Raw genomic sequence first — 7,678 nt, 5'->3', positions numbered from 1 at the left:
GAATATTCTTGTGTATTTAGTATTAAGAAACATGTGTCAACAAAATAACAAGGATCCCCTTTATATATGAGGGGGAATCCTAACATAGAACGAATGCATTAATTACAAAGATATGGAGATAGTACAACTAGTTAATGCCTTGAATTGTTTTTGGACTAGTCCACTAGACTTTGTCAGCCATATTTATGTGCCTTGGGAACTCCCCACTTTCTCTCTGTAACCGTCAGTCTGTACTACCCCAAGGTCGAGTGTTGATGGCCCTCGAGGGATGAAACTCGACCGTAGTCTCGAGCCTTCGAGACGTGCTTACGAGGCGTCGTAACGACGAAAAATTGGACCCTCTGATTTCACTGTATACAAATAGTCCCCACATTTCTTAGAGTAGAATGATAAGAAACGACCTTGATATCCATCTTTCCAGAATTATTCAACGTGCTGCCAACTTTTATACTTCAAAGTAATAATATCGTCGTCGGTCCAGTTCTCAAAAACGTATTGATTGCGTCTGTCGATACGTCTTTCAAAGACATTGATGGCGCCATCGGTTACATTTTTCAAAGAGTATTGATTGTGCCTGTTGGTTACGCTACCCTTTCTATATAAGTGGGAGCTTTTTGGAACCAATTCTTTATTAAAGTGTTCTCCAATAGGCTTTCACCCTTTCTTCTCTTCGTCCTCATCCATTGTTATTTCCCATGTTTGGGCCCACGACCTTAAGGTCACATGGCGGCGTTCTCATCAGTCACTCCAGGGCCGTTTTCCAGGGCTTTCCCTTACCGAGCGAGATTGAACTGACTTGTTGTTGTTGTTATTGTTGTTGTTACTGCTGCCGTCGTTGGCTCGAGGCGATGAGATGGGGGGACGATTTCTTCTGACTCAGGAAAATGTTTGGACTCTACACTGCTGCTCAGGAGGATGTTCAGACTTTACACCGCTGCTCACCTCCCTACCCCGGCCTGGTGTGACACTTTATCCCTTTTGCTTTCCGTGGGGTGAAGTGGCGCTTTTGGCCGGTAACTTACACGGCATAATGTCCCAAGAAGTGGACTCAAAGTAGTCGTGCAGGTAAGGCCGACGCTCACCAAGTCTTCTATCGGGCCGTGATCTTCTTGGTGGAGGTCCTCGAGATCGGGTACCATCTCAAGGCCTGTAATGATGCCAATGGATTTTTGGATCCTATCTTCTTTTTGGTGAAGGTCCTTGAGATCGGGTACCATCTTGAGGCCTGTAATGATGCCAATGGATTTCTAGAGCCTATCTTTTTTTTGGTGAAGGTCCTCGAGATCGGGTACCTTCTCGAGGCCTATAATGATGCCAATGGCTTCCTGGAGCCTATCTTTTTTTGGTGAAGGTCCTCGAGATCGGGTACCATCTCAAGGCCTATAATGATCGCTACAAGAAAAAGGTTTATTTGGGACCAAAAATTAAGGACGACTAGAAAACCTGGTCCTTAAATGTATATAAATAGGGACAAGATTATTTCTGGCCCATAGTTCTCGCTAAATTGACCAAGAGACAAAATTCGGTCTGTAAAATAGTAAATATCTGGTCTCTACTATAGTAAATATCTGGTCTCTACTATAAAATTAAATTAATAAAACATTCAACCTCTCTTTTTTACCAAATTAAACCTCTCGTTTGTCAAAATTTGGTTCTTCAAATCCCTAAACCTTTTTTGATATACTCTATCTAACAATTGATGCTACTAACCCATGTAAGCCCTCTTGTTCGGGTGATGATCTCTACAAAATCTTTCTAAAAACTCGATCTCCATTGGTTCCATAGCCGATGATTTAGGCACGAAAACTACAAAAGAAATGTAAGTCTTTTTCTATCAAAAAAAATTTTTCTTCTTTTTTCCTAGTTAAAATCATTTTTCTATGTAATTAATAAAAGTGTATATTTTGTGATTTTTGGGATTTATTTATGAAAGATTGGTGAGGGTTTGCCGATTATAATTTTGTATGCCATTCTGGAATACCAGCGAAAGAAAAAAATGGGTAAATCACACGTGAGTAAGTGTACATTCCCCAAACCCCGGAAAGATCGAAATAAAATCTCAAATTTCTTCAGATCTAGTTATATATTTTGGGAGTTGGCGAATTCGTCCTTTATTACATTATTTGGAGCATTTAAGTTTGTATTGTTTCCTCTTAGCAATTACTCAACTTTTTGGGACCAAGATCTCGTGGGCCAATTGCTATAATGAAGATCTGGAATTTTTGGTTGTTCTATGTCATGGATGAGCTTTGGGGAAGTATAGTGATTTTAGTAAGAGATACTCTTTTTGGGATTCACTAATTAGGTAAGCATATGTTCATCCTTTCCTGAATATGTTTAAGAACTAGATGGAGATGATGATTCTAGAATCTAGTGTAAGTGTCATAATTTGATACAATAGAGTCATACAGTTTGGGTGAAGCTTGAGATTTTTGGTGCTTTCTTTATTATAGTCTTATTGTGCGAGAAATCCAATTAATTAGATTCTGATATTCTCTAGTTCACACACCACTTTGTTTGGACGATGGTTGCTTCTGTAGTTTTGCGTGCTAAAATTAGTCTCTTTATAGTAGCAATAAGTTGATGCTTGATATCATTTGGATACTCGTGCTACTAGACTGTGCCTTCTGCATCTTCATGGTTCTGATGGGAAGGAGGAAGCATGCTGCCGGTGGCAAAATAGTGAAATTCTAAAATTTTGCTCTAGCTCTATTTAATATTCCTTTTAATGGTTGATAACTTAACTAATAGTTTGATTTATGTTGCCAACTGGAGAATATTATTTTTTTTCTTGGTCTACTTGTTATATTTTGTTTCAGTTGGTCATACCAAATTTTTAAGGTTTCATTCTGTTCTCTTGGAATTATCATTCTTTTACTCTTGTGCTAGCCAGTTACAATATAGTCATTAACAGTTGTCTATGTCTATATTGTCACTGCTCTTGAGCTTTGGTGGGTGAAATCGGCTCATTTTTAGGTCAAGTGCCATTTTTACTACTCTTTAAAAGTCTCATTATTTTAGTTTATTGCCTTAATAAACTTGATTCTATTATGCATAGTAACGGGCTAGTGTTGAATGAATCTTCATTTTACAGAAAAATATGTCTTTTTAAGTAAAAATCACTACATTATATTTATTAGATTTTTACTTAAGCATGATATCGATTTAAGAAATGTTAGAGCAATTTACGAGCTGACACTAATGGTTAATGAATGGTGACTCTAATTATTTTAACATAATGTAATATAAGTCTGAAGAATACTTTTGATAATTTGAGTAGTAGATTATAGTATTCTTTCTTTCTATCGTTAGAAATTTTTTACCACTGATGGAGTAAGTAGCAATGGAGCTGAAAGATGGTAATTCCATGGAGGAACTGCCCTTGTTATTGGAGTACTACGGGTATAGAGTAAGCAACATTTCAAGTCCTATCCATTATTCTTTTTCTCTATCGTATGAAATTTTGGAGTTCATTCATTTCATTTACAGTGTCCATTAACTTCTAATTCTTCTTCTTTACTGATGCACTAGACATGCCATAGTTGAAGAATTGTTGAGCTTTAGTGCAACGATTTATACTACTCATGAAATAAAAAATACTTAGACGAATATCCGGAGAAACTGGCAAAAGAAGGGGTATAAATTAAAAAGGTATACATGTTTCTTATTATCAGAAGATCAATGGCACCCGTAATTAAAAAACCACTAAATAAATCAGTGGGAATAGTGACATCTTTGTAAGTGAGATACCTTAAATTGTTGTGAAGTTCATATTGAATATTTAATTGAAGATTACTTATCATGTAAGTTCACATTAAATCCGTTAATCTAATGCTCTCCGCATTCTATGACTTGATCAGTTTTGTGGACTCTTTCTTGTTTTATATTTTTTATTTGACTATGCATCTTTGAAAATTGTTACGTCTTCTGGTTTATTTTGAGATTTGATCCTGTTTATATGAAGTTACTTTTTCATATAGTTAGCACATTTGATACTTATTTATGGCTTAGCTTTAAATACCTAATCTCAACATTATATATAGACTAGAATTTGGATCCATACCATGTTAAATTCCAGCTTCATGTTTCTTTGTGTTTAATGATCAGTTTATAAAGTTTTGCTCATTTCAAATAATTTATGTCAAGATTAAAAAGAATGTCAGCTTATACTCTAACATTGTTTGTTTGACATTCTAATTTATTATTGTGTATATTTTTTGCAGTCAATTTTCCCTTGTTGATTCAAATTTTGAAGGTGCATATAATTACACTTGATAGAATGTGACATGTGAGTGGTTTAATTACTATTACTCTTAATTTAGATGATTAGCCAATTTTCTAGTTCATCTTTATAGCTTTTTCATAGAATGTTTTATATTTTTCATAGGTTTTGGAGACTTAGTTTACACATCAAGATGTAGGTTGAAGACTTCATGCAAGTTGACGAGTTGATTATTATTTTGCAAAGACTGCTAGGCAAAAATTTATATTTTTTGCTATGGATCTTAGCTCTTTTACAAAGAGGTTGTGTAAACAATAAACAAAGATATTATTGATAATTTTGTTGAATCCAATTGATTTATAATACTATAAATTGTATCATATTTTAGTGAATATGATTGAAAAAGATAATATGGGCTGGTGGAGAACTTGCCCTTAAAGATCCTTTAAGGACCAGATTTATTATCCTTAAAGACCTTTTAGGACCAGGGTAAATGGTAGCCAGTAATCCCAATACACCAAAACAATGAACAAGCACCATATTTAGGGACTAAAAATATGGTCCTTAAACGTATTTTAGGGACAAGAATACTACCGGTCGGTAACTCCCTTTAAGGACCAGATGTGAAACCTCGTCGTTATTAGCTTTTTGCTGCGGAGCCTTTAACGACGGGTTGCGACCAATTTTTTCCGGTCGCTAGTGACATTTAGGGACCAGAATTGGACTTTTAAGGACCTTATTTCTTGTCGTTAATTGCCGTTTTTGTTGTGGTGGATGCCAATGGCTTTCTGGAGCCTATGTTCTTTTTGGTGGAGGTCCTCGAGATCGGGTACCATCTTAAGGATTGGTTGATGCGGGGGTCTCCAACCCCGAAATGTCGTATGACGGCGTCAAGTGTATGACAATGTTACGAAATGACCGAGGCGATTCTGCCGACATATCTTTCCAAAGTGATAAAAACTTTAGCAAGTATTTTTGATCGGCCTTTAAGCAGGCAGGTGGTCGCCAATTTTTTCATGTATAGGTTTGTCTTCGCCCCTTTTGGAGATTCCGCTATTCTAAGTAGTTATCCTCTTTTATAGAGTTCTCCCTTCCAGCGTTAAGACCTTCCTCATTTCAATTTTGACGCCCTGCTCAAGTTACCTCTCCAATTCTCTAGTTTTTCCACAATCATGGCTGCTGCGTCAGGGTCCGCTCGGCAAGGAGAAGGGAGCTCCGCCTCTCGGCATTTTGTTTCGGGAGGTAATATCCCGTCAGAAAGGACTCCCAATGTTCGAGGTTATTGGTAGTATGCCTCGAAGTTCATTTCTTTAATAGGAGAGGAGAACCATAAGTCGGTGAGGAAGGACTGTGGATGGGGAGAAAAGGTAGTATTGCGGGTACCTTCCCCGGAGGAGAGCATCATGGACCATGCCGAGGGATTTTTGAATAAGTACATGTACCCTTTTACGCTGCCCCCCCCTGCTGGGGTTGTGCTTGACTGTTGTCGAAAGCACCAGGTTACCTTGGCACAGATTCACCCGTTATTTTGGCGGATAGTATTGATGATGAGGTTCTTTGCAGAAGAAGCAGGTCTTGAATTCACTCTTAGTCATCTCATCAGGCTGTATCGGCCCTTTCACCATCGAGGCCTTCTAACCTTGCGATGCCGATCCACCACGCCTTTCATTTTTGATGACGAAGAAGACAAAAATCGAGGATGGATGAGCTGATTCGTCTAGGTACGGATTGTCGATATTATTCCAGTGGAGTTTCTGCCATTTCCTGAGGAATGGAATTTTACACGTAAGTGGTACACTCTTGCCTTCGTAGTTTTGTGTATGGCGAAGGCAGGCTCCGTAAATGCGCCTTCTTTTGCTTTTCTGCAGTGATTTCATGGATGTCGGACGAGGTTCCTGATCTGCCATATTGGGTTTGGAAGTTGGCGACCCACTCGACTTACAATGAGCGTAAGTGGCGACGTTTATCTAAGGATATGTGGGAGGCAAAACACCATGGTACGTGCTATGTGATTTGCTTCCCCCTTTCTCTCGGATAGGCGCTTTTTCTTTCTGCATACTAACTCTATCATCGTAGGCATTGGGGAGTCCCTTAAAGTGAGGTCGTGCCCTTTAGGAGAGGGAGAAAGACAGCCGGCTTCAGGACCGAGGGACGATAATAATAACAATAAGCAGAAGAGGCCTTTGCAGGACGAGAGTGATTGTAGCAAGACGAGTCCGGCTCGGAGGCTTAGAGAGGGTGTATCAGCCGAACCTCCAGCACCTGAGGTCTCTGGCTCCAAAGAAATGGTCCCTCCTCCGCTGCCATCTTTCTTTACCATCGAAGGTGCTTCAAAGAGCGAGGGTTCTCTGCCGCTGGCTTCTTCTCCCGTCGAAGGCACTTCAAGGGATGTTCGACGCCAATGGGCGCGTATATCGGGCGACCGTGTCCCAACCTGGGGTGGTTCTACCGGGGTAGATGGAGCCAGACCAGTAGATGTATGCTGCACTCTTGAGGAAGCTCATTGGCTTTACTCGGAGGTAGGTTCAGGCAATTCGTATTGGTTTTATAGTTTTGTAATTTTCACTTTCTTACCATATTTCTCTTCCCCATGCTTTTAATAAGCTCAAATCTAAGATGTTTTGCCGTGAGGCCAAATTGCGAAAAGTCGTAGACGGGGAGAAATCCCTTAGGCTTCTTTGTGATGAAAGGGAAGATGAGTTGGCACATTTGCGGTATGAGGCGAGTTGTAGTCTGAACTATGAAAGCTACCTCAAGGAACAGGTAACTTCTGCTTCAAGGGAGCGCGCGTTTCTTCTCCTATCCTCTGAGGCTAATGTCTCGTTTATTTTAGTTGTAGAAAAAGATGGAGGATCTGGAGCACTTTAGGAATGAAGTTGGTCAAGCCAAGTTCGAGCGTGATGGGCTAAAGGCTCGGGTGGACACCCAGATATCAGCTAAGAAAGACGCTCCGGCCAAGGCTTCCACCCTCGAAGACATGATTCCACAGCTCGAGTCCGAGCTCCTAAAGATGAAGGCCAAAGTCGTAGATGCTCGGGGTGAAGCCGTAACAATCCGAACTAAAGCTGATAAAAGGGTGGTTGTCTATTTGAAAGATGCTGTCGATGCTCGTGCTGAGATAAGGAGGAATCTTGACCAGGAGAGCAGGAATAAATAGTACATGAGCTGTAAATCTCGGAGGGAAACCCTCGAGGAAATTCATGCCAAGGGCTTCGATATCTCAGAAGAGATAAAGCAGGCGAAGGCGGAAGAATATGATGCTAACCTTCTGTCTAATGCCAAAGATAGCGAGAAAGAGGCCGATGGGCCATAGTCCTCGATGGGGATGTGGATTAGGCCTTCCTTTTCTGTGTATAGTGCTTTCAAAGAACACTTGTAAATGGAGCTTGTATTTTTTCGCATATATGTACAAAAGGAAGCCTTGAGGTTTTATTTTTTGTGCATTCCTCTTTGTTT

At 39.7% G+C, this 7,678-nt stretch overlaps 1 long non-coding RNA gene across 1 annotated transcript; it reads left to right on the top strand.

Moving 5' to 3' along the window:
* The first annotated feature begins 1,616 nt into the window (after positions 1 to 1,616).
* On the top strand, positions 1,617 to 4,611 carry LOC107832336 (uncharacterized). Its single transcript, XR_012696567.1, has 4 exons — positions 1,617 to 1,819; positions 3,313 to 3,409; positions 4,224 to 4,288; positions 4,388 to 4,611. It is a non-coding gene; the product is annotated as an uncharacterized LOC107832336 (long non-coding RNA).
* The last annotated feature ends 3,067 nt before the right edge of the window (positions 4,612 to 7,678 follow it).

Source organism: Nicotiana tabacum, chromosome 11, assembly GCF_000715075.1.
Source record: "Nicotiana tabacum cultivar K326 chromosome 11, ASM71507v2, whole genome shotgun sequence".
Lineage (NCBI taxonomy): Eukaryota > Viridiplantae > Streptophyta > Magnoliopsida > Solanales > Solanaceae > Nicotiana > Nicotiana tabacum.
Note: the sequence above shows the minus strand (reverse complement) of the source record. Positions and strands in the feature narration are given on the sequence as shown.